The following is a 27,599-nucleotide window of genomic DNA, read 5'->3' as shown; positions in this document are numbered from 1 at the left end:
GTGCTGTCTGTGATATGGATTTTTTTGGCAAAAAACCTTAAACCCATAGAAATTTATTGCGAACTGTGAGAAGCCTACGGAAACAACGTAATGAATAAATGTTCCATCCAGAAATGGTGCATTCGGCTTAAAAATGGCAGAACTAACATTCATGATGAAGAGAAGAGTGGACGCCCGAGAATTGTGACTGACGATCTTGTCGCTAAAGTTAATGAAGAGATTCGTCAAAACCGTCGCTTCCCAATAAAGGAACTTCCGCGTACATCTACATGACTACTCTGCAATTCACATTTAAGTGATTGGTAGAGGGTTCATCGAATCACAATCATACTATCTCTCTACTATTCCAATCTCGAACAGCGCGCGGGAAAAAACGAACACCTAAACCTTTCCGTTCGAGCTCTGATTTCTCTTATTTTATTTTGATGATCATTCCTACCTATGTAGGTTGGGCTCAACAAAATATTTTCGCATTCGGAAGAGAAAGTTGGTGACTGAAATTTCGTAAATAGATCTCGCCGCGACGAAAAACGCCTTTGCTTTAATGACTTCCATCCCAATTCACGTACCATATCTGCCACACTCTCTCCCCTATTACGTGATATTACAAAACAAGCTGCCCTTTTTTGCACCCTTTCCATGTCCTCCGTCAATCCAACCTGGTAAGGATCCCACACTGCGCAGCAATATTCTAACAGAGGACGAACGAGTGTAGTGTAAGCTGTCTCTTTAGTGGACTTGTTGCATCTTCTAAGTGTCCTGCCAATGAAACGCAACCTTTGGCTCGCCTTCCCCACAATATTATCTATGTGGTCTTTCCAACTGAAGTTGTTCGTAATTTTAAGACCCAGGTACTTAGATGAATTGACAGCCTTGAGAATTGTACTATTTATCTTGTAATTCCAACGGATTTCTTTTGGAACTCATGTGGATCACCTCACACTTTTCGTTATTTAGCGTCAACTGCCACCTGCCACACCATACAGCAATCTTTTCTAAATCGCTTTGCAACTGATACTGGTCTTCGGATGACCTTACTAGACGGTAAATTACAGCATCATCTGCGAACAACCTAAGAGAACTGCTCAGATTGTCACCCAGGTCATTTATATAGATCACGAACAGCAGAGGTCCCAGGACGCTTCCCTGGGGAACGCCTGATATCACTTCACTTTTACTCGATGATTTGCCGTTTATTACTACGAACTGCGACCTTCCTGACAGGAAATAACGAATCCAGTCGCACAATTGAGACGATACCCCATTGGCCCGCAGCTTGATTATAAGTCGCTTGTGAGGAACGGTGTCAAAAGCTTTCCGGAAATCCAGAAATACGGAATCAACTTGAGATCCCCTGTCGATAGCGGCCATTACTTCGTGCGAATAAAGAGCTAGCTGCGTTGCACAACAACGATGTTTTCTGAAACCATGCTGATTACGTATCAATAGATCGTTCCCTTCGAGATGATTCATAATGTTTTAATACAGTATATGCTCCAAAACCCTACTGCAAACCGACGTCAATGACATAGGTCTGTAATTCGACGGATTACTCCTACTACCCTTCTTAAACACTGGTGCGACCTGCGCAGTTTTCCAATCTATAGGTACAGATCTATCGGTGAGCGAGCGGTTGTATATGATTGCTAAGTAGGAAGCTATTGTATCAGCGTAATCTGAAAGGAACCTAATCGGTATACAATCTGGACCTGATGACTTGCCCGTATCAAGCGATTTGAGTTGCTTAGCAACCCCTAAGGTATCTACTTCTAAGAAACTCATGCTAGCAGTTGTTCGTGTTTCAGATTCTGGAATATTCCATTGGTCTTCCCTGATGAAGGAATTTCGGAAAACTGCGGTCAATAACTCCGCTATAGCGGTACAGTCGTCGGTAACAGTACCATCGGCACTGTGCAGCGAAGGTATTGACAATGTTTCGTCGTGGAACCTATTAAAGGCATCTCGCATTGAAGTCCGTGCCAAATTTCGCGCGTCTGTAAATTTTAGCCAATCTTAGGGATTTCGCGTTCTGCTTAACTTCGCATGCTTTTTCCGTTGTCTCTGCAACAGCGTTCGGACCTGTTTTGTGTACCATGGGGGATCAGTTCCATCTCTTACCAATTTATGAGGTATGAATGTCTCAATTGCTGTTGCTACTATATCTTTGAATTTGAGCCGCATCTCGTCTACATTTGCATAGTCAGTTCGGAAGGAATGGAGATTGTCTCTTAGGAAGGCTTCTAGTGACTCTTTATCCGCATTTTTAAATAAAATTATTTTGCGTTTGTTTCTGGTAGATTTGGAAGAAACGGTATTGAGCCTATCTACAACGACCTTGTGATCACTAATCCCTGTATCAGTCATGATGCTCTCTATTAGCTCAGGATTGCTTGTGGCTAAGAGGTCAAGTGTGTTTTCGCAACCATTTACAATTCGCGTGGGTTCGTGGACTAACTGCTCGAAATAATTTTCGGAGAAAGCATTTAGGACAATCTCGGAAGATGTTTTCTGCCTACTACCGGTTTTGAACAAGTATTTTTGCCAACTTATCGAGGGAAGGTTGAAGTCCCCACCAACTATAACCGTATGAGTGGGGAATTTATTTGTTACGAGACTCATATTTTCTCTGAACTGTTCAGCAACTATATCATCGGAGTCTGGGGGTCTGTAGAAGGAGCCAATTATTAACGTAGTTCGACTGTTAAGTATAACATCCACCCGTACCAATTCGCACGGAGTATCTACTTCAACTTCACTACAAGATAAACCACTGCTGACAGACACAAACTCTCCACCACCCATTCGGCCTAATCTATCTCTCCTCAATACCGTCTGAGACTTCGTAAACATTTCTTCAGAACTTATTTCAGGCTTAAGCCAGCTTTCTATACCTATAACGATTTCAGCTTCTGTGCTTTCTGTTAGCGCTTGTAGCTCAGGGACTTTCCCAGCACAACTATAACAATTTACAACTACAATTCCGACTGTTCCTTGATCCACGCACGTCCTGTATTTGCCACGCACCCTTTGACATTGCAGCTCACCCCGTATTTTCCCGAGGCCTCCTAACCTAAAATACCGCCCAGTCCACGCCACACAGCCTCCGCTATCCGTGTAGCCGGCAGCTGAGTGTAGTGAACTCCTGACCTATTCATCGGAACCCGAAACCCCACCACCCTATGGAATCTGCAGCCAACACGGTCGCAAAACCGTCTGAGCCTCTGATTCAGACCCTCCACCAGGCTCTGCACCAAAGGTCCGCAGTCGGTTCTGTCAACGACGCTGCAGATGGTGAGCTCTGCCTTCATCTCGTAAGTGAGACCGGCAGCCTTCACCAAATAAGTTAGCCGCTGGAATCCAGAGAGAATTTCCTCAGATGCAAAGCGACGCACGTCATTAGTGCCGACATGTGCCATGGCATCCGGAAGGATCCTTTCCACATCAGGAATGACTCCACCCGGAATGCACACGGAGTGCACACTGGATTTCTTCCCCTCCTTAGCCGCCATATCCCTAAGTGGCCCCATTACGCGACTAACATTGGAGCTCTACCAATAAGCCCACCCTCTGCTATAGCCCGGACCTTGAAGGCTGAGAATCATCCTCTGAAACAGGGCAGGCAGCTGTATCTTGCTCAGCCTGAGACAGTGCCTGAAACCTGTTTGTCAGACGCACCGGGGAGGCTATCTGGTCAGCCTCTAGGTACGTCTTTCGCTGCCTGCGACGCCTTGGAACGACCTCCCAATCAACCACAGGCGAGGGCTCAGTCCCACTGCGGGCAGCAACCGGGGCAACCACAGCGGCAGACAGATCTGGGGACAGACGGGACGAGGTTGACATCCCTGTGATACCCAAGTCCGGCTCCCCACAGTGGTGCCCATTGGCAACAGCCTCAAGCTGTTGTTTCCCCAAGTTTCACGGACTTTGTTGTTCGAAATTCTGACCTAAAGCTAGGCGGCTGCAAATTTTGTGCACGATGTGCGCGTTTAAAATGCTTACAGAGCACCATAATGAACAGCGAATGGGGCAATGTTGACATTTAGGGAAGCATATCACAAACATGGAGATTCATTATTGGAACGAATCGTAACCGATGACGAGAATTCGGTGAAACATGTCAATTGTGAGACAAAATTACAGTCCATAGAGTGGGGGCGCGCAAGATTCCACCAAAAACTAAGAAAATGTTTGCAAACCTTTGCAGCAAGGAATTTGATGGCGAAAGTGTTTTGGGACAGGCATGGTGTGCTTCTTATTGATTTTCTCGAACATGGAGTAACCATGAATTTTGCCCAGTACTGTCAAACTATGGCACAGCCTTAGAAGCAGTTCGAAACAAACGCCGACGAAAGCTGACGTCCATAATTTTCGGAGATTTTCCCTCATCCGCCCTACGGCCCCGATCTCGCACCAAGCTACTTCCACACTGCAGAAGACAGTAAGATTTCATTGTAAATCCTGTACCTTAAATCAGTATGAGATTAGTCAGAATCAATAGAATGCAATATTCAATAAAACCATGGCAGTTTTTTCATTCTATCAAACCAACCAACCACTGAGGGGCTACACTCATCAACCTTCATGGCAAATACGCCAGTAATGGAGTAAGACACTTACGTTGTCACATCATGGCATTGCCTTTGAAAGAGCAGTTTGGCGTCAAAACAATGCAACACGGAATCGACCATGCAATGGCATTCATGCTCGAATACTGAGAACTGTGAATGTTGATAATCTTCATCAACATCGCGCAATCCACATCTTACTAACAGCATCAACCATCACTAATCGACAGCAGCATCAGAAGCACACACAGCCCTAATTTCAAAGTGTAAAGTGCATTAAGAAAGAATGTGATGGGTGTGACAAATTCTTAGTAATATTTTAAAGAGAGCTAAGGATAATCACTTCAGCAAGGAATGGAGATGCCTATAAATATCCAGTCACGCGTCTGCCACTGAGAATTTCTTAATTTATGTGATTAATTGGTATTTTTTATAATAAGGATTGTAAATTACCAAAGTCTGTTCACAAATGTACAATGTTTTATATTTTGTATTTCATGCGCAATTTGCAGATGTCCAGCTAATCTAAATATATGTTAATAAGAATTCCTGTATTGTAGATATTTTGGAAGCAGGTGGATTTAATGATAAATAATACAATGAACATAAAGTTTGAGTTAATTTGTACCGAAATATGCAAAAATATTAACTATTTTACATATATGATGTTCACGTAAGTCCATACAGGCCTGTTTATGATGATAATTTTCAATATGAAGAATTTAAGTCTTGAGAGTAGATATAAGAGAAACGAACATTTCCTTAACTTCACTGATGCTCCACAATCAGCAATATCATGCATGTTTGACAATTGTGGTATGCCTGAAGTTATTATAAAGAGAGAATCTAAAGGGTTAGTGAACCATTTTAATAGAACTTAACTACAAGCACTAGAGGCAAGTGTTCTAAGATTAGTCAAATAACTATCTATAAAGGACTAATAACCCACATAATAATCATCTTAATAGAAAACGCCTTGTAAAGCAATACATTTCATATCAATTAATTAAAAATCTGTAATGTTAAAACGACATCATCCAGCATAAGGGACAAGTAGCTGGACTGCGATTAAATTATTTGAAATTATAATTTTCCACTGCAATGAGCAATGCCTCAACCATTGATCACAGCAGCACAAAATTAATTCGGAAGGGATGGCGTGTGTAAGGCATCTGGATTTATAGGACCTTACATGAACTTTATCCATAACAACTGTACGATACAGTATGAGATCCTCACAAAATAATAATTACATTATATCAACAAAAGGCAGCGGCAATTATTCTCATTTACCCGAAAACTAACAAATCAGTCTCTACAAATATATGGACAGTAGCATGAAACAAATAAGTAAAAGAGAAACTCATTTTTAAGATGAACTGAGCAGGTGGCTAATGATGTCGTAGAACTCTCATCAGCAAGAGAAACATTATTCCTTTTAGTATAAATTAGGCCACGACCCAGAAATAAAAATAAAAATGTTTATTCATCTCTAGCGAGACAGCGATTGGCTTAAGCCAGTGCGATACTATGGGGAGATACTCATTATATAAAAGCATTTTGAGACCTAAAATTAAGGCTTTCTCTGTCTCTCTCTCTCATCTGGCAGTGGACGACACAAGTGTGTGGAAATAAGCAAAGGTGTTGAGAGTTTGCTTTCTGCGAAGTGAGGACGATATGCTTCACGTTTCGTGGCGACAGGTAGCAAAGCGGTAGTTAAATGTTCCTGCGTGAATTTTTGCGGGCATAGTAATTGTGCACGTTGCTGCAACCATAGTGAGTGTGCAATAACCATTACTTCGCTAGGGAAAGATTAACGTTCTATGGAACGCAGGAAAGTTGAGATTGAGTGAATTCAGTCGAGACCAGAGTAGGGACTTTGCATTTCAGATCCAGCATGGCGACAACGCTGTTGCAGATGCCGGTCAGTAATGTACCATCATGCATTAAGCCACAGTAAATGTTGAGCCTACATTTTCCTCACTCCAACTTTCGTACGCATTGACCATTGAATATCAAAAGCTGGGATACTAACCTACCCTCACATTGAGTAAAAGACAGTTTTTTCATTGATTCAAAAAGTAAATTTATCCTCCACCAACTTGGTGCATTGACCAGCTTTGACAACGTAAATTTAAATGAGTTGATGAGGATTTTTAGTATTATTTCCTGTGAAATGTGTAAAGGAAACAATTTTAATAATCATCATTTCAGTATATCCAAGAATTAAATATTTTGTTACTGCTTATTAGAAGTAAATGAACATTACTCTTTTTTATCACTTGAAAGCAACAGTTGATAAATTATATGTAGAATAAAAAAGGGAATATCTGTTTTGTCTTTCTAGAATAGACCTGCAACCTTCACTTTTATTAATTCATGCATTCTAGGTACTTAACAGCACCATTACTAATGATTTTCGTTACCATCTGCACCTGATATTAGGTGCCTTACAGGGCCATGGTCTTATTTATTTAGAATGTTTTTTTGACTCCCTGGTTTGAGAAGACAGTTCAGATATTTTGCCCCTTTGCAAGCTAAGTGGTAAGCAACTTTGCACACATTAGTACACTCACTGTGCAGATAGAAACGTCGGAAGTACGACAAGTTCATTTGTGATAGAGGTGCTTTTCGTCGTGTTACCACGCTTCACAGTACTTTTTGGATTTATTAGGAGATTAATAGGCTCTCAGTTCAACATTAGGCTTTGGTACTTCCTTATTGACGCCAACATTTTACAGTAGTGAAAGGTAATTAGTAGGAATACATGTTTCACATATTTATCAGTGTGGAATGCATGAGAGTTATATTATCTCAGAAATTCCCAAGATGAGAGCAGCTTTAAAACCTAAACCATTACTTGTTAGGTAATCACTCTTTGTTTTTGTAATCATCCGCTTATGATTGTAAAAATATGCGTATCGAACCAGTTGACTCTGCCTTTATAAGGAAAAGAACGTCACTAAAACGTGCGCAAAGAAATCCCAATCATTCGCAAGGCTTTCCCAAAACCACAGCTTGAATTATGAGAAAGTAAGAGAATCCGTTCAGTGTCGAATTAATTCGAAATGAAATTATGTGCTACTAATCAGAATGCTGTACGCGTTCCCCCAAGTCACTTTCCAACATCGACTTGCTAATAAGTCGTTATTCCGGTTATTATTTATTGGGCCTTGATCATTTCCTTCGTCCTAATCACCAAAGTAACAGAGAAGGAAGCTAGAATGAGGGAGGAAAGGAAAAGGAATAAGAGATGGATAACTACTACTAGCATAATTTCATTTTTAGTGACCTTCTGCAGAGTATATAAACGAAGAACGCTTAGGCAAGTTTGACATTTAACAGAAATTTGGAGCTGATGTCTCGCTTCTTCAACATCGCGTTGTTTTCATCAGCCTACAAATGTTTCTCACGAAACTTGCCCATCTCATGTCACGCGCTTACAGCCTCACCTTTGTTCTGTAGCACATCAGCCTGCCACAATGCATTTCTGCCAATGGTTGTTCCAAAGATGTGGGGAAAAACTGCTTTTGACTTTTTCATCACATCTTTGGAACAGAACTGCATTAAGGTAGGCTGATCTCGCAGCCAAAAGCCTTGGGTATGCTGTTCACGATATGGGTATAGAGACTGTTCCTACAGGATAGCTCAGACTAGAGGACGACTAATCCTAATAGATGCTGAAATTCTACGTATTTTAGTTCCGGCTCACAGCGCAGGATCCGATTTCTAATAGCCTAGTTAGAAATAACAGCAATATGACAGCTACCATGACTTGATTTGAGGATTAAGCCAGCCTATTTGATACCAAGCTTATGAAAAGGTCTGGTCAGGTGTTTTTTGTGGGCTTTGCGTTACTGTCTGGAACAGATAATTTTCGAACAGGGTCAGGACTTGTGACGTTTTATCCAAAACCAGAGCTTCACAGGAAATCGTACTGCACTGAACTGGCGGTTGTGTTCGAGTCGCTTTTCATTACTTTGAAAAGGACAATATAATTGCGATGCTGGAATCGAACCGAAAGACGTAGTCGGAGGTCGAAGTAAGCGAAGAGTTTGTACAATTTACCATGGATGGGGACTCGGCCGATCGACTGCAGGTATTGCTAGGTCAAACAGGATGTTAAGCAGTGAGGCACATAAAAGTTGTGTAGCCAAGAGGTATATTAGGAGCCCAAGACGGCGGCTTCTTCTGAAATATATCTGATGTGCAATAGATAAATAAGTGTAATGAGCGAGGCATCAAAGTCTCTGCGTCGTAACGCGAGTGCAACAACATAAGTTCTCAGTACCAGACTGGCAAGTAAGGCAAGTGACAAATTCACACAGTATGGTGTATGGGCCAAAATCATCGGTTCAGGCAGGCGGCCGCGGGAGAGGGGGGGTTGGGGGGGGGAATAGAATTCCGAGGCTGCGCAAAAGGAAGTGGTCCTACAGTGACACGTAAGTTCAGCCATATATGTGGTACAGGTCTTAGGGAAGGATTTCAGCAATGAGAGTGTTACACGAGATGAATGATTCTTGCATCTTTGCAGGTGTCCATGGGACACGAAACTACATCTCGAGCAAATCAGAATCGAACAAAGTACGAGTTGTAAAACTAACAGCATAACTTCGCATCAGTTGCGTATCGAGTAGTAGCATACAGCAAGTGTTTATTCTCACGAAAGAATGTTGTCGGAAGTGACTGGTCAGTACTGTAGGAAGGAAGATGCATGTCACAGTTCTCACGGTTGGAATAGATGAGACAGTAAACTGGTACTGTTGCGAGAGTTTAGCCAGGAACTGCACTATTTCAGCAAAAGATGCAGCAAAAGATATTATGGGTAGTTCAAGAGTAGAGCAAGAAACAGGCAGGCTGGACTCAAAATTAACCCAGTACCGGCGACAGTAAAAAAAAATGGTATTTAAAGAACGGACGGCTGTAACCGCGATTCTGTGGATGGGGAAGAAACCAAGCTACTCAAATATGTCTGAACCGCTCTCTATCCATCGTGAGCGAAATAGTATTTCTCTGATAGGCAATTCATCAGGCAGGTAATACAAATACCCAGGGGAAAAATCCGCAGCCTTTACACTGAAATGTGCCTTGTGAAATTACAGATTCCATGTTTGGTGAGTGACATAATGATTTTTCTGCAGATATCTGTAGGGCACATTCCTCAGTGCCGAGGCAAGGCAACGTGGTACAGGTTGTAATTTGGTGACATATGTGATTTACAAGATGTGATACGAGTAGACTCATGACGCAAACCATGTAGTTCATAGTAAAATATAGGTATGCAAAAGTTGCAATCAGTTCTCGGTGTGTCAGGTGTAACGCTCACGAAGAGAAAACAGGAAGGGCCATAACCTAATTTCCCAGAAAATTCGCTCAAGAAAGAGTCATAATAAACGAACATGTGGCTCGCTTATCCGTAGACACTCGACCGTATCTGAGGAAAAAGGGGCCGAGATCATTTGTGGTCAGAATCCAGAACAGATTGAAACAGGTTATCATAGAAATCCACACTAAATATTCAGGAGCAGCTGGGCTTGGTTACTAAGTGAGCGGATTCCAGCCTGAGTATAGAGTACGGGTGGTGTACTTACCTCGGCCGTAGAAAGCGTGCTGTATCGGAGTATACCCGAGTCTCTACCCAACCATTTAATATGAAAAGAAAAGAAACAACTGGCAGTTGGTGTAGAGTGTAACGCGTGTCACCGTAGTGCCTTTGTATCATGGTTGTGTAAAATACGCTCTAGTAAAATAAATAAAAAATAAAAATTAAAGAAGAAGAAAAGATGCACCACAAAATAATTATCCGAATGAGACGGAAATCGATAGATGTTATGTACATGTGCAGAGAAACAAATAATCACAGTTTCAGAAAAACTGAATAATTTATTCCAAAGAAAAAAGTTCACAAATTGAACAATATGAAAAATATCGCACCACAGACGTGTGGTTGGCCGTAAGGCAGCGACAGTCACGTTGGTACCTCACTGCTGTCCAGGGTGTGTCCAGACAAGTCTTCGCTTGCCATTGAGGTTCAGTTAGAAGTAGGACTCATCACTGAATACAATTCTGCTCCTGTCAATGAGACTCTAGGCCGAACAGGCCCCGGAGAGCCGTGGGATCATTTGTCATGAGGAGTACCCTTACAGCACAGCTGTAGGTCTAAGATATTCTCCGCCCCGATCTGGTGCCGTTCAGGGCAAGGTCAACCCGCCCGCACACTGCCAGAGTTTCTACTGTTTGCCTCTATGCTTGTCAAACACTAAATTTCCCAACAAAGTCTCCGGATCTTTCCCCAGATGAGAACGTTAGTAGCATAGTGGATAGGGCCATTCACCCTGCTCGGTATTTTTAAGATCTAACGCTCCAGTTGAACAAACTTTCGCAGATATTCCTCAGAAGGAGATCCAACAACTTTGGCAATTAATGTCAAGCCAAATTACCTCTCGCGTAAGGACCAGAGGCGGACAGCGTGTTATTGACTTGCTCAATTTGTGAAGCTCTTTCTCTTGAATAAATCCTAAAATTTTTATTAAATTGTTTGTTTGTACATACAATAACATCTAGCGATTTCCGTCCCAGTCTAATAATGCCTTAGTGTTGCGACTTTTTTCTCTTCGAGTGTATATAATAGACGCTGATCAAATTCAAGTGTAAGCGTAAACAAAAATGGTGTGGTACCAAACCGATGCATTAAGGATAAAAACATACGGAGACTTTCAAAGAATTTGTTACGTTCGACTCATTGCTGTACCGACATTATGGCATCTGTAGCAGATTGAAGCAGCAGGTGGAAGGCTTCAAATATAATTCAGTAGGATAGCATGAAAACCCAAAAATAGATTGTGAAAGTGTCAGAAAGGCTGTAACAAGTCTACAGATCTTTAGAGACATCTGTTTAATTATCACAACAGCCTCGACGCATTCACCACGGAACTGTACTAAAAACATCCCGCAATAAGTGTACTAGCCACTTAAAACCTGTGTAATTGTGCACAGCCATATGCATCGTAACTGAAACATGCCGTCTCAATTCAATCCTTGTTGACTGGTTTTATCACTTACATTCACGTGAGCGACCTTGCATAGGAGTCGCTAATTCTACACTCGGAGCCTGCTAAGAGGAGTATTGTTTTCTTACGTGCTTCATCAGATCAAAGAGGAAAATGACACCATACACGCTACAGATACACGTGTGAGTTTCATCAAAGTGAACTAGAAATAAACTTAACTAGGATTGCTGAGGAGAACATATCGGTCCCAAATGCGATACCCGGACGAAGGTACATCTTATAAACTGTGCACAGAGCTGAACATTTATGCACATACACGCGGTGTTACAGAGAGCACGTAGCAGGCTTGGAGGGAGGGAGAAATCGTCTAGATGGACATAGAACAAAACGCCCTTTCCATAGATGGGATCAGAATTTGGCAACACTTGCTCTGATTTATCATCGACTAGGTCAGCTAAGAGCAGGGCAGCCCCCTTCCCCCTCCACATATGTGAATCGGATCATGATACGTACTCCCCGTTCGGCCACAAAACTTGTGCAAGGAGACACAAGAGGTGAGACAGTATGACTCAGGACCAAACTAACCGAATGAAAAATAAAGGTTTAACAGCCAAATTCTCAGCACCGAAAAGGCTTATTTCTTAAAATTGGCATAGATTGGCACCTAGGGAAGAGGAAAGGCGACCGAGAAAACTCATAGTACAGCTGGTGGCACGGGTGAGTGGAAAAGGTACGTGTTAACGGTGCAAGCGCCATCGAGAAAGAGGGGGCCGCGTGTCAAAACTGTCTCTTGCACCATTTCTTATGCCAACCCCCTGGACGACGAGGTTGAATAAGTTCACCGAAGGCATCCTTTGTTCAGCACCCTCAGTGTGAAACATATAATGGCAACATCCCACATTGACGTCGTGGGGTAGTGTGCAGCTTCCCAGCAATAAAGGTAGATTACATATGTCAATAAAAACGTCGTTCCAATAGGTCTCGCAAGGCCCAATGATACCGACCTCGGTCGACAGGTGTCACTGGATGCGGATGCGGAGGGGCTTGAGCTGAGCACAGCGCTCTTCCAGCCGTTGTCAATTTTCGTGGCCGTAGTCGCTTTTTCTCAATCAAGTAGCTCCTCAATGAGCCTCATAAATGCTGGGTGCACCCCGCTTGCCAACAGCACTCCGCAGACCCAGACGGTCATCCATAAAAGTGCTAGTCAACAACAGCAACGCATAACCTTGGTGATTTTACGGGAACCGGTGTCACTATTGCGGCAAGGCCACAGGCCGAAGTCTCGATAAATCGGAAAAGAGTATTTTCCAAAAATATATCACGACTATACTCTCCAGTTGGGGGACACCCACACAGAACCTCCTCATACGTTTTAATGCAAACAGTTATTGAGAAAATAGTGAATCAGGACATATGAAACAGGATTAGTTGAAATTTTTACAACAAAGTTACGCTCTTCGCGCACGTATTAAGAAATCATCCACTAGCTTAGCATAGTACTTTAGCATTACATTGAGTGTGTCAAGGCGACTTTGGAGTGTTACAATACGTAGGATATTATTGTTGGTGACAACATCTACAGCGGATCGGATTTATGGCAATCTTGGCTTTACATCCGTTGAAGTTTCCTGAATTTATAAATGCCCCGGAGAGAGATGAACGTCGGAAATAAATCTGCGGCGGGCTGAGTGACAAATGGTAGCATATTTGCCATAGTTATAATTCGCATTCATAACATGCGCTGTAATTAAATTTACTTTGCCGTATTTTACGGCATTAAGCAGCTGCAATAGCGTCTCGTCGATATTGCAGCGATGTAGCTGCTATGCACGGCAATATTATCTTAAGTGCCGGGTATATTGTTCGTGGAGCGGTTTGTTGCCGTTAATTGCAGAGGTCTGGCCGAGGTACTGCCGGTGTTTCCCTGCTGTGGCTGAGAATGCCTCGTACGTCGGGCCACACCTGCCTCTGTCACTCTGTATAACTAGTCCTCCACACTCTAATCCTTGATTCCTATTTCTGAGGCTGACAGCGCTTCAGGGTCTAGTCACGTGAAACATTACGATTTCGCTTAACTTGGTAAGTTTTCAGATGTATATAGAGGTTTTCGAATAATTTCTTGTGTACAGAGAAGTGAACAAACTCGAGTATCGTGAATATTATAAATGCAATACATCTACGGCCACACCTATTTGACAAGGAAAGCAGTATGCCGGAGTACGAAGACCATAATGTGGAAAACAACACTCTCGCAGTGACCGTCACAGTAAGCCATAAACGAATTCAACATAGCTTCAAAATCTTCAAAACTTTTTGTAACCTTCATCGTGCAAATTTATGTGCTTCAGGTTAGTAACACGCCAGCAGGCCTGTGATTTTTATTGCGGTATCTGAATGCGTTACTTTCCGGTCCCATACCTCAGATGTATCGACTTTATGTAATTAATATTCCATCACTATGCTGCTGAACAAAAATAAGGTATTATCATAAATATAGGATTGTTATTTCGCACATATTATAGTGAATTTGTTGCGCCCTTCTTGCCATAGTGTGACATATTTTAAAGAGCAGTTCGGTATAGACATTCGGTAAATAGAAACCGTAGTGTGGTAAGCACTCTACTAACAAGTCGTATGCGACCTATCGCTATGCTATTGGTCTTATCAGTTGTCGGAACAATTCGTGTATGTATGCAGTGTCAGCTCAGGAGTTGAAGTTTTGGAAGCTGTCAGCTTATATAAAAAAGGACTAATCAATAAAGCACAAATCTTCTTTTTCCAGCTTTTTCACTAGATTTGAAGAAAAGGAGAATCCCTCACTCACCTCCACTCCTTCCATTTCCGGCCATTAAGCGGCTATGTCATGGCCCTTGGTACCACTTGTGGCACACAAACATCAAGCCTCCGTCTTTGCTCGCGTTCGCTGCTGTTTTACCGTTGTATTGTGCATGAACACTTATGGAACTCAATTCTGACAACGTGTTCGCTGCAAAATGTGTTTTGTACGCACGACAGCCGCTAGACCGTCAAAAACAATGGACGATGACCGTGATGAATCATATGACACTATGTCATGCATGGTACATAGTATTTCTACTCTCACAAATGTTACTGAGAATACGGTTGCTCAGGAACACAGTAAACTATATTAACAGTCTGTAATTGACTGCCCAACAGCACGCTTTAATTATTGAACTTCACGCACCAATTTCATCTTTAGTATCCGTATAACAGCTAACGAGCCTATATTAGTAACAAGTATATCCACAGATAAGTTTTTAAAGTGGCACACTGGCGAAATACGATCAAGAATAAAATTATAGTATCTGTTAGAATAAACAAATTCTATTCAGTGGTTTTCTGAAATGGTTATCACGGTATTATCACTGGCTAATCCCTCAATGCATTTCTTCTTCATGCATAAATTTCTAATTATGAATAACTGGTTGTCTTTCATCCTGACGATACATCTTGCAGATCGTTCGTATATTATGAATGCCTCATAGCAAGGTAGAATTAAACAATGTATTGCAGTGGGTGTACCTTTGAAGCGATTAGTCGGTACGTTAACTACTTAATCCACTGTGGCAACATTGATATAAGCTGTAAAATTTCCTATGTGCCCTCACGCTCACAATAATTTACGCTGTGACTCTAACAATAGTGTTAGTGCCGAACACAATAAAATTACACCTGCCGACTGCACGGGAATATGGAATGACAAATCCTAGTTTACAACGTAGTACTGGACGTATCTCAGTGTTACAGTAGGCGGCAGTTCGCAAGGGTTTGTGGCACTATGTCTGTAGCGGTCTAATTGCTAATACTGCGTCCTTGATAGCCAGCCGAACTGTTCCAGCCTGTGAATCTCACCTGCGTAATTAAGCACCCAAATTTGCGGGGTGATGAATACAAGTACTAATAAAGGGAAACTGGTGCTGGCTGAGTTGATCTATATTGTGAATGCCAAGTGCCCTCAAAAGAAGTGGTTGTACTTTCGTCATTACACCAACACACATTCAAAAACGGTGTCTATCAAAACTCAAAACGCCTGTTCAGTCGCATGTGTGACATTACGATGGGTGCAATGGTCACACGAAAACTGCACTCATGTAAGAGTTTAGGTATTACAAATATCACAACTAGTCGACGTTGAGAAGATGCAATTAACGCTCTTTGCTACGCGGGAATACTGACGCCTAGCCAGGATAGTTGGGACAGCGGTAAATAAATACACTGTTGTTCTGAAATTCAAAAAATCTCATATATTGCGATCTGCAAGATAAGGGTCATACACGCTGACAGTATCACAACACTTGAGCAGTTAAAATCTCGTTAGTGTGCGTCAGTCACACACTGACTGACACGGGAGTGATGCGACACACACGCCAGAAGAACTACGAGATGCATTCAAGTTCTAAGGCCTCCGATTTTTTTTCTAAATAACTACTCACCCGAAATCGATGAAACTGGCGTTACTTATCGACCAAATCGCCCTGCAGACGTACACATTTTTCACAACACTGACGCCATGATTCCATGGCAGCGGCGAAGGCTTCTTTAGGAGTCTGGTTTGACCACTAGAAAATCGCTGAGGCAATAGCAGCACGGCTGCTGAATGTGCGGCCACGGAGAGTGTCTTTCATTGTTGGAAAAAGCCAAAAGTCACTAGGAGCCAGGTCAGGTGAGTAGGGAGCATGAGGAATCACTTGAAAGTTGTTATCAAGAAGAAACTGTTGTGTAACTATAGCTCGATGTCCGGGTCGTTGTCTTGGTGAAACAGCACACGCGCAGCCCTTCCTGAACGTTTTTGTTGCAGTGCAGGCAGGAATTTGTTCTTCAAAACATTTTCGTAGTATGCACTTGTTACCGTAGTGCCCTTTGGAACGCAATGGGTAAGGATTACGCCCTCGCTGTCCCAGAACATGGACACCATCATTTTTTCAGCACTGGCGGTTATCCGAAATTTTTTTGGTGGCGGTGAATCTGTGTGCTTCCATTGAGCTGACTGGCGCTTTGTTTCTGGACTGAAAAATGGCATCCACGTCTCATCCATTGTCACAACCGACGAAAAGAAAGTCCCATTCATGCTGTCGTTGCACGTCAACATTGCTTGGCACCATGCCACACGGGCAGCCATGTGGTCGTCTGTCAGCATTCGTGGCACCCACCTGGATGACACTTTTTGCATTTTCAGGTCGTCATGCAGGATTGTGTGCACAGAACCCACAGAAATGCCAACTCTGGAGGCGATCTGTTCAACAGTCATTCGGTGATCCCCCAAAACAATTCTCTCCACTTTCTCGATCGTGTCGTCAGACCAGCTTGTGTGAGCCCGAGGTTGTTTCGGTTTGTTGTCACACTATCTTCTGCCTTCATTGAACTGTCGCACCCACGAACGCACTTTCGACACATCCATAACTCAATCACCACACGTCTCCTTCAACTGTCGATGAATTTCAGTTGGTTTCACACCACGAAAATTCAGAAAACGAATGATTGCACGCTGTTCAAGTAAGGAAAACGTCGCCATTTTAAGTATTTAAAACAGTTCTCATTCTCGCCGCTGGCGGTAGAATTCCATCTGTCGTACGGTGCTGCCATCTCTGGGACGAATTGAAAATGAACGAGGCCTCATTTTAAAACAATGCGCATGTTTCTATCTCTTTCCAGTCCGGAGAAAAAAAAATCGGAGTACATAGAACTTGAATGCACCTCGTACTAGCGTCTAAATTTCAGCAGTTTCTCGCCAACAAAATGGCGCTTCTAACAATTTATTTAAGTTCAATACCCTTGTAACTATACTTAGATGACGTTTCTAGCTCAGTATGTGCATTACCAAAGCTTATTGTGCAATCGAGATGGGGCGACGCTTGGCGCACTTCCGTCCTGCTCGCCCCACTGCTACACTGCTAACGAGCCTTAACGGCAGTGACATCAGACACCACCGCACAACAGATATAATGACGGAAAAAAATTGCAATGCCATAACTAACTACGTAGCGTAATGAAATTTTGGGAGGGCATTCGTCTACGACACACATTTAAATGATTATCATAGCAAGACAACAAGTTAATGTAAGCGCCAGTTAATCCATTGTAAGTGTGAAATTCTGACATATCAATAACCGATGTAACCTCCAAAATGCTTAATGCATGCTTGGAATCGTGCATACATTGCGTTGTACAGATGACTGACAGTTTGTGGGGTGGAGTTCCAAGCCTGCTGCGATTGCTCGGTAGTACAGTGACACTAAATGCTGTGTGTGGATGGCATTGGAGTTGTCATCCGATGATGTCCCATATGTACCCAATTGGGGCCATATCTAGAGATCGAGCCTGCCAAGGCAACATGTCGTCACCGTGTAGAGTATGCTCATCTACAACAGCATTATTTGGACGACCTTTTCATGGTTCAAATGGTTCAAATGGCTCTGAGCACTATGGGACTCAACATCTGTGGTCATCAGTCCCCTAGAACTTAAACCTAACTAACCTAAGGACATCACTCACATCCATGTAGGCAGGATTCGAATCTGCGACCGCAGCGGCGGCGCGGATCCAGACTGAAGCGCCTAGAACCGCTCGACCACAACAATAGGCTGAACTCGTAATTGGCAGTAATTTGGAGTCAGTGGAATGCATACTACGAGGTGTCTGTCTCGAAGCTGTTCTTGAAGCAAACAGTTTGTAACAGTTCGGTGTGTAACTCTCGTTCAACTTCTGCTCAAATTGATGCTGCAGGTGCAGCATGTTGTGCCAGAGCCCTTCACTGAACACTATGGCCTTCCCTGTCGGTAGTGCCGTTTGGCCATCTGGAGCACGATGTTCTGGCGACCATAAATTATCGTGACCATCGCTGCCAGCATTCACGTACAGTGGCTAGATCCCTGTCAATACTTCCTGCAATACCGCAGAAAGAACATCCAGCATCTCATTGCCCTACTTCACAACCTCGTTCGAATTCAAGTTAGGTGCTGCTAATCTCATCTTTGTCGCCTTAAAGGCATTCTTGACTAACATCAACTCAACACGTCCAATCTCAAAGACAATTTACTCCCACGACCTTTATTCATTGTATTTAAAGCAAACTTAATTCGCAAAAAAAATGGTTCAAATGGCTCTAAGCACTATGGGACTTGAAACCTATGGTCATCAGTCCTCTACAACATAGAACTACTTAAACCTAACTAACGTAAGGACATCACACAACACCCAGTCATCACGAGGCAGAGTAAATCCCTGACCCCCCTGGGAATCGAACCCGGAAACCCGGGCGTGGGAACCGAGAACGCTACCGCACGACCACGAGCTGCGGACTTTAATTTGCATCCTCGTAGTGGCGCTACTAGTGCTCTCTTACGCGAGTGGCGTAAAATTTGAATTACCAGTATCTTTCAATCGTAGAAACACAGTTACAAACTTCCGTTTATGTCGCCCAACGTCTTCCTGGTGTTACGATGTTTCTTGGTCAGTATATAATCTCTGCTTGCCATTATATCCATTCCTCAGATTTACGAACAAGGACACAAAAACAAAACACCACTTTAATAAATACGGAAAATCGTCTATCGTCTGTAACAAAAAAATGCATGGTGAGATATTTTTCTTTTCTGATGGACTAGTCCACTTTTGTAGCCCAGTGCAGTACCGTGGCGCAATTTGGTTGTACCACACCACATACAGCGTTCCGGTAGCTACAAACCGCCAAAACGCATCCACTGAAAAACGCACGGGAGGCACCATGTCCGCTGCCTGTAAATAAGAGGATTTTCACAGGCCGACTTACGAAATGGACTGCTCAGTGTTGCTGCGCTTGGACCGAACCAGACGGTGACCCAATCACGGACTTATTTCGTACCCTATTCTTCTGCCTCCTGGATACAGTTTGTGTATGCTTCCACGGGTCATGTGCTGAACTAGCCGCTCGGCCACAATCAATCCGTCATTCGGCGGATTCCAGCATGACTCGTTCTGCGAGCTCCGGCAGCAGCCTCCGACACCACTCTTTCCGCTGCCCGACACTGCACCGATAGCACGCAGCTTATCACAGCACCGCCTGTTGCACTGCCGGCGGGACTTCCGCCGGGCCTCGCAATGTTTCTTGATGGTCCACCTGCAGCACACTTTGCCGGCCTGCATACTGCTGGTTTGCACATCACCGTCCCGCTCACAGCTGCCACGCGCGTTGTTGGTCTGCACTCCAAGTGTGCACTCCAGCAGCCCACCTGCTTTTCTCATGCATTTCGCTGGTCTGCCTCACTCAAGGCTCTGCCCGTCACCTGGTAGCATTCCAGCATCCCACCTGCGCTCAGCATCTGCTCCTCAGGCCCATGCACCACTGGCCTTTTGGCGTCATTGCCACCGTGAACTTAAGCGCACTGACGCCCATCTCTACACGACGTTGAATCGCTGTGCGGCCAAACTGTGTGTGCAGGAGTCTTCTCTGCCTTTTCCGTGATCACTCTAAAAGATCTCTACACCTCGGATCCAACCGGCTCTTGCACTGCGGGTCTCTCCAATTCCTGCTCCTCAGACCTTTCCTGCTCTAATGAAGGTCATTTATAAATTATTGGTGGACTGTTGCTCACCAACATCAAAAACTGTTTCTTGCTCGTATTTCGGGGCCACTAGCTCATCCAGTGCCACCTGATTCTGTGCCAGCATCTCCTCTGGCACCTTCTGCTCTCACGGCCGACATTGCAAACGGCTTTTCCGTCCACTGGTCCTCCTCCCGTTGTCGAGTTCGTAAGACTTCGACCTCTCCAATGGTCTCCATCATTCTTTTTCACTTTCCCATCTGTCACGGCTCTCCCTGCTCAATTTTCTGCCAGTCCAGTACTGCTATTTTCCTTTATCGCGCTTTCTTCTGCGCATTTCGAAATGTGTCAACATTATTCCGTGTACTAAAGCTCTCAGCAACGCTATTCTGTATACGCCATACTCACACTCCTGGACGCCATTTGGCACGTAAACCCTCTTCTACCATAAGCCTGAATCTCTTCCAGCGCTGGTCAACCTCTCGGTCTCTTCGGTTCTTCGGTGTATCCCCAACTTCTCCTCGATTGCTATAGCCATTCCCGAATTTCTCAATTCTATGATCGTCTGCACGCTCTCACGGGTATGATAATCATTCCGTTCCATTCCAGTAAAGCACCGGACACTCTCATGGACCTCTTCCTCGAATATCTCAGTGGCAGCTGCCTCCCAGTTACCCCCTCGATCGGATACCTCACGTTGCAACTCTGCGTCTGCCATGGATCAGGCTGTGATACTGTTGGCATCCGTCGACTGATAGCCCTGAATCACCCACGTCTTTGGGCTACAGTATTGGCAGCTTCAGATACCTGTCGTCTAACGGCCATCCTCCTTTTGCCAAGCCAAATGCTGCACCCTGTACGCCACAGCCAAGGCCTACCTCTTCCCAAGGGTTACATTCCTCCTGGCATCCATTGAATACAGCACCTCTGCCCCAGTCGTCGTCTGCCAAATGAATGTTGACTATCCACTGGTCATGCCTAATGTAGATCCTTCCGCCTCCTGGGGCAGCCATGTCTGGCCTCCTTCATGAAGGCTCCACAACCTGCCTAGCAAGGTGCTGCTGGCCATCAACATTTGGCACTCTAAAGGCACTGTCACCCACTTGGTCATGCTGGGCCTTCCTCATGTCCACACGGGACTGCCTCCCAACTTCCTTTTCCATTTGCTTTCATATTTTAGTCACATTTCTCCCAAGAACACAGCACCGGCCAGGCTCTTACAGCACAGCACTGGCTGTGCTCTTACATCTCATACACCTGCATTGTATTCAGAGAGTGAACTCTGCATGATGCCGACCTCCAGCTGCAGGTCTCCACCTGTTGAAACCCTTCCTTGGTTGCCTTCTCTACCCACCTCCAGCCTAGCCTCCTCTTTTGGCTGCACCAAAGCAGAAACGCCAGTTGCATTCATGAAGTACTTCGTCACAAGCACGCTCGCGTATCTCCTCGCTGCTGCCCCGATTGGTCACTGCCCACCAACCACCACAGTTTAGTGAGCCTACTGTCTGACTATTCACGAGCCGCTAAGCTGTCTCCCAGCAGCTGTCGCAGGAACACCGATGACGACCCCTCTTGATGGCGCCTGCCTCACGTTCTGACCGCTCTGCTGTCACCAGCTGCTATCATTTCCCACCAGTCGTGGAACTCAGCATTTACGAACGGTATCATGTAATCCTACTTCATTGATTAAACCTAGACTCTGACTGATGGGTACTGCGTAACCTTCTAACTTTTTGTGTTCTTGTGACTCTTCATTTTGGTCCTGTAATCATGTAATGGCTCCTTATTTTCCTGTTACTAAAGTTCCATGCTTACCGACGTAATAAACTGTTGTTCATCTTTACCGAAGGCACATCAGTAATTGTTGCACCCTTTCGGACACAGGGACCAGAGTGAATAGGTGTCAGCCGCTCAGCATTACATCTTAACTCCTACGTCGGGTCCTTTCTTTATATCCCCGCCCCAGCTCCTTCCCATCCCCAGACCGTGTTGGCATCACCGCCTCCAGTGTCTGCAACTCCCCCCGAACACACTATGGGGCCTATCCGTACTCCAGGAAACTCTGAGTCAATTTTCATGGGGTTGCATAGTTAAAACTTAAATTTCTCTACTGCATGTATTACGATTGTTATGCTGTTTTTGCCAGTCTAATTATAACAGAATCCTGCATCGAATGAGATGTTTTTACAGCTATTTGCATTTGTTAATTATCATTCTTAATCGTTGGAACAGTTAATCATCTTAAGTGCTATGACAGCACAGTGGCACGTCTCAAAGTGAAGGACTGTTGTTTATGTTGTCCTACACAGGACGAGAGCTATAACTCAATTTTTTAGAAACTTCGCTCAGAGTAAGAGCGGTGGAAATAAGAGAACACAGGCTTATCTGTAGATACTCGAGAATTTCTGAAAAAACCAAGGTCAGAGTCTCTCAGGTATTTTCCAGATACCTTATATGTACTTCACATGGCGCTATCGTTAGACGAAATATGGTAGCACAGTGGTCGACAAGAGACGTATTAATTTTGCACCCCAAATTCCGATTATTATTTTTAGTTTATCATCTATACTACTGGCCATTAAAACTGCTACACAAAGAAGAAATGCAGAGGATAAACGGGTATTCATCGGACAAATATATTATGTTAGAGCGTACATGTGATCACATTTTCACGCAACTTGGGTGCATAGATCCTGAGAAATCAGTACCCAGAACAACCACCTCTGGCCGTAATAACCGCCTTGATACGCCTGGGCATTGAGTCAAACTGAGGTTGGATGGCGTGTACAGATACAGCTACCCATGCACCTTCAACACGATATCACAGTTCATCAAGAGTAGTAACTGGCGTATTGTGACGAGACAGTTAACCGGCCACTATTGACCAGACGTTTTGAATTGGTGAGAGATCTGGAGAATTAGCTGGCCATAGCAGCAGAGGAACATTTTTTGTGTCCAGAAAGGCCCGTACAGCACCTGCAACATGCGCTCGTGCATTATCCTGCTGAAATGTAGGGGTTCGCAGGGATCGAAAGAAGGGTAGAGCCACCGGTCGTATCACATCTGAAATGAAACGTCCACTGTTCAAAGTGCCGTCAATGCGAAAAAGTGGTGACCGAGACGAGTAACTAATGGCACCCCATTCCATCACGCCGGGTGATACTCCAGAATGGCGATGAGGAATACACGCTTCCAATGTGCGTTCACTGCGATGTCGCCAAACGCGGATGCGACCATCATGATGCTGTAAACAGAACCTGGATTCATCCGAAAAAATGCCATTCGTGCACCCAGGTTCGTCGTTGAGTACACCATCACATGCACTCTTGTCTCTGATGCAGCGTTAGGGGTAACCGAAGTCATGGTCTCCGAGCTGATAGTCCATGCTGCTACAAACGTCGTCGAACTGTTCGTGCAGATGGTTGTTGTCTTGCCAACGTCCTCATCTGTTGACTCAGTGATCGAGACGTAGCTGCACGATCCGTTACAGCCATGCGGATAAGATGCCTGTCATGTCGACTGCTAGTGATACAAGGCCGTTGGGATCCAGCACGGCGTTCGGCATTACCCTCCCGAATCCACCGATTCCATACTCTGCTAACAGTGATTGGATCTCGACCAACGCGAGCAGCAATGTCGCGATACGATAAACCGCAATCGCGATAGGCTACAATCCGACCTTTATCAAAGTCGGAAACGTGATAGTACTGATTTCTCCTCCTTACACGAGGCATCACAACAACGTTTCACCAGAATACGCCGGTCAACTGCTGTTTGTGTGTGAGAAATCAGTTGGAAACGTTCCTCATATCAGCACGTTGTAGGTTTCACATCGGCGCCAACTCTGTGTGAATGGTCTGAAAAGCTAATCATGTGCATATCACAGCATCTTCTTCCTGTCGGTTAAATTTCGCGTCTGTAGACGTCATCTTCGTAGTGTAGCAATTTTAATGGCCAGTAGTGTATATACCCATCTTAGTACGAAATTTTCCATTGTATACTGATCTAACGTTGTCCATATTCGTCTACTTATTGTATGTCAGATGACTGAATCAAATTAGAACAAGAGAGAGAAAGTTACATTAAATTGTTCCGGTGAAATTCCTGTAGCGAATCTTGATTTATAAGCAATTTCAAGCGCCAGTTTTCTGAAAAGTAATCCGTTTTGCGTGGTTTTCCGAGAAATTGTTGACAATGCGCCAAATCTTCCCCAGTGGCAGAATTGTTTCTCTTCCGAGTGACAGGCGTAAGAAGAAATGTCGAAATGGAAAGTTGGTCTTCGCGGTATAGTCGTGGTGTTTATGTTATCCGTTTTTCGCATGTTTCTATTATCAATGTCATCCAAAGCTGTCCATCAAATCTTCCTGAAAAGTGAACATATGAATCAAATATAGTAATTAATGTAAGAACTAGTATGAGAATGAAATATCAGAATACGAGAAATTAAAAATGTTGTAATCCCTCAACATTCTGTACAAACGCAACATATAGAATTATTTTGTGACTCTTATTGCGTAATCCAGTTGCAATTCTACAACTAATCTAATGCCCTCGTATCCCATAATTTGATAAGAAACATTCGTGCAATAAGCTTCCACAGACATGGGTGGAAGACTGAAAAACTAAAATAAACAAAAATTGTAATCGTGTTTAGAGCATTGGAAGCAAAAGTAACAAGCCGCCAGCTATGGTCACTGAGCCACCCCTTCGTCTGAGGACGGCGCGAGCTACATGGGACATAAAGTGCCTCGAAAATATCATTTTTTTCAGAAACGGTCGAGTATCTACGATTAAGGCGAGATACGTGTTCCCTTTCTTGGGTCTTCTTCCACTGAGCTGAGTTCCCGGTAGATCGAGTTGTGGCGCCTGCCGTGTTCTCCTCATCAATGAGTGGTTTTTAGCGCATAAACAGCGTTAAAATATGGTATGGTTAACGATGAACGGCTGAAATGTATGATAACAAAAACCAAATCAAATTACATTCAAACATTAAATTAGATAGCCACTGCTTTGTAGGTGCAACATTTTCCAACAGCTTTTACGGACTAATGACTGAGTAAGGCATTCCAAACATTTTACCTTCTCATGAAGATATCAGTCATCGTACAGAGAGTACTACACTCTTCAGTGCTCTAAAACACCCATGAAAACGATTATAATAAATGTTTTATGAGACAATACGAAATTAAAACAGTTTACTCTCATAAGAAAAGACCATTGTACACTAAAGGCCCTTGGTAAAAGACAGTGAAACGTTTTGGGTGAAGTATCTTGAAAACGAAGTAACGGTAGTAATACAGATGATAAATGAGACGGTCATCATACGACCTACAGTGAAATGAATCACAGGCCACCCAAAATTTCCGTAGAAAGGAAAAATGAAAAAGGGAAGTTACTAATCCTTGCCAAGATTACATCTACAAAACAGCATTTCCTTTGTAAAATAATAAAGGTGCCTCGTTATATATAATAATAAAAACAATGAACAATGACCACCAAGATGACTAATCAGATTGCTACACGGCAATCAACCAATACGAAGAGATCTGTCAAACGTCTGACAACACAATGGATCAAGCGGTAAGTCGAACAAAACGCTTCCAAACACTACGAAAGTTAATCAGCGGCGAATATTAATGCTAATAGCTGACAAGAGTTTTCGTACTAAACTCTAAAGCTCACCCTTTAACGGATTGTACTCCTTCTACTATTCATCCTTTGAAAATTCACAGGTAGTGTGGTGGAATCCAAAGTAGCAAATGACATTCTCTGTGTCTTACCTCTCTTGACCTTTAGACACTACTTTCAACAGTGCACCAAGAGCTCGTAATCTCGATAGAAAATTAGCTGGCCCGCGGAAAGTAGCACTTTCTCATCAATGCTCGGTTTGGACTCAAGACATAACTAGCAACTTCACTTTACTTTTAGGTGACACGCAGAACATACGCTATCAAAGATGTCACCGGCTTTCCGTCCAAGGTAACATTGTGACCACTTGCTAACAGATCCCCCGCTGTCTCACAAGACTTCCTAAAACTTTCATTCATTGGAGGTGACATGATGACGTGCCAGTACGCATACGGCACTTTGTAGCCCCATGGTGGTAGCTCCTAGCGAGACTCCGACATGAGTTGCGTAGAGACGCCGACTTGTTGTAATTGGATGTGAATAGGGAAATAGCTCTCCTTTTTATTTCTCCTTTCTTTCAGTTTTAAAACTTCTTTCTCCAAAGTTTCCAGCATTGCATCTCAGATAGTAACCCATTTTTCTGATGTCGGTTTCATCCTTTCCAAGATGTCTTCCATACTGTTTGTAAATGGGTCGGCATGTTCAGATTTCAGTTTTGCCAATTCCACTTATTTGCACGTTGTTTTTTTGTGATATGTTTCGGCCTGGTTCTTATGTCTCCTATAAGTAGGTTCTGATCTGTTGTGGAATTTGCTCCAAGAAAAGTTTTAATCACACAGATACTGTTTTTAAATCTTTGATAGGTGTTTTCTTCATCACTCGGGCTTTCCCGGGTACAAAGTATTTGTTTATGATTCTTGAAATAGTTGTTGACAATCAAAAGCCAAGACCCTCACGAACCCAACCAGCTAATGTCCTCCTCGATCCGTTGTCCAAGCCCATAATCTCCAACATTTCCATGCCTACTTCTGTTCACCACATAGTTCTAATCAGCCACTATCACTGTTCTCTCTGGACCTACCTCATTTTTCTGTCTATTCATATATTTTGTCAATCATTTCCCCATCTGCTTAAGATGTAGGCATGTATGTTTGAACAAATAAGGTATTTACAGGGTCACTCAATATCTTCATTGCTATCACCCTGTCACTAACATGTGTTGCCTTAATTATGTTCTTATCCAGATTCTTCAATAAGGCGACTCCTTCTTTGGAGTCTCCTGTCCTGTAAATCATCCCTTATGCTTCAGAAACCGTCTCCTTCTCCTTCGCATCGCACTTCACAATGTCCTAAGAAGACAATATTGTATCTCTTCATTTCCTTCTTCATATTTCCAGGTTTACCTTTCTCGTTTATTGTTCTCACATTCCAAGTTCCAATCCTCAGTACAGGAATTTCAATTATTTCTTGCTTAATCTCTCAGAGCATTATTTCCCTGGGGTAGTGCCCACGAGGAGGTCTCATTGTGGACATGTTACTTCCGAGTGTTTGTTCTCAGGAAGAACCATTCCATGAGAGGATTGGTGCAGTCGGACTAGGGATACTAGAAGGGTTTTAATACGTAACAGCACGTCGTGTGTCGCAGATATCGAGTGAGACGTGCCGATGGAAAGTGCCGCCATGTGAAGGGGGGAAAGTCTGCCCGAAACTGTAATGGAATAGTAAATGTGCTCGTAGAACGGTGAATGCCGGCAGTAATTGGAATGTTACTTATTAACAGACTTGTAGCCTGCACGTTGCTATAGTTCAGTGACATACCATTTCACCTGTTTTGTCTCCTATGATAATTTCATGTG

Source organism: Schistocerca cancellata, chromosome 8, assembly GCF_023864275.1.
Source record: "Schistocerca cancellata isolate TAMUIC-IGC-003103 chromosome 8, iqSchCanc2.1, whole genome shotgun sequence".
NCBI lineage: Eukaryota > Metazoa > Arthropoda > Insecta > Orthoptera > Acrididae > Schistocerca > Schistocerca cancellata.
This window is presented reverse-complemented; position numbering follows the sequence as displayed.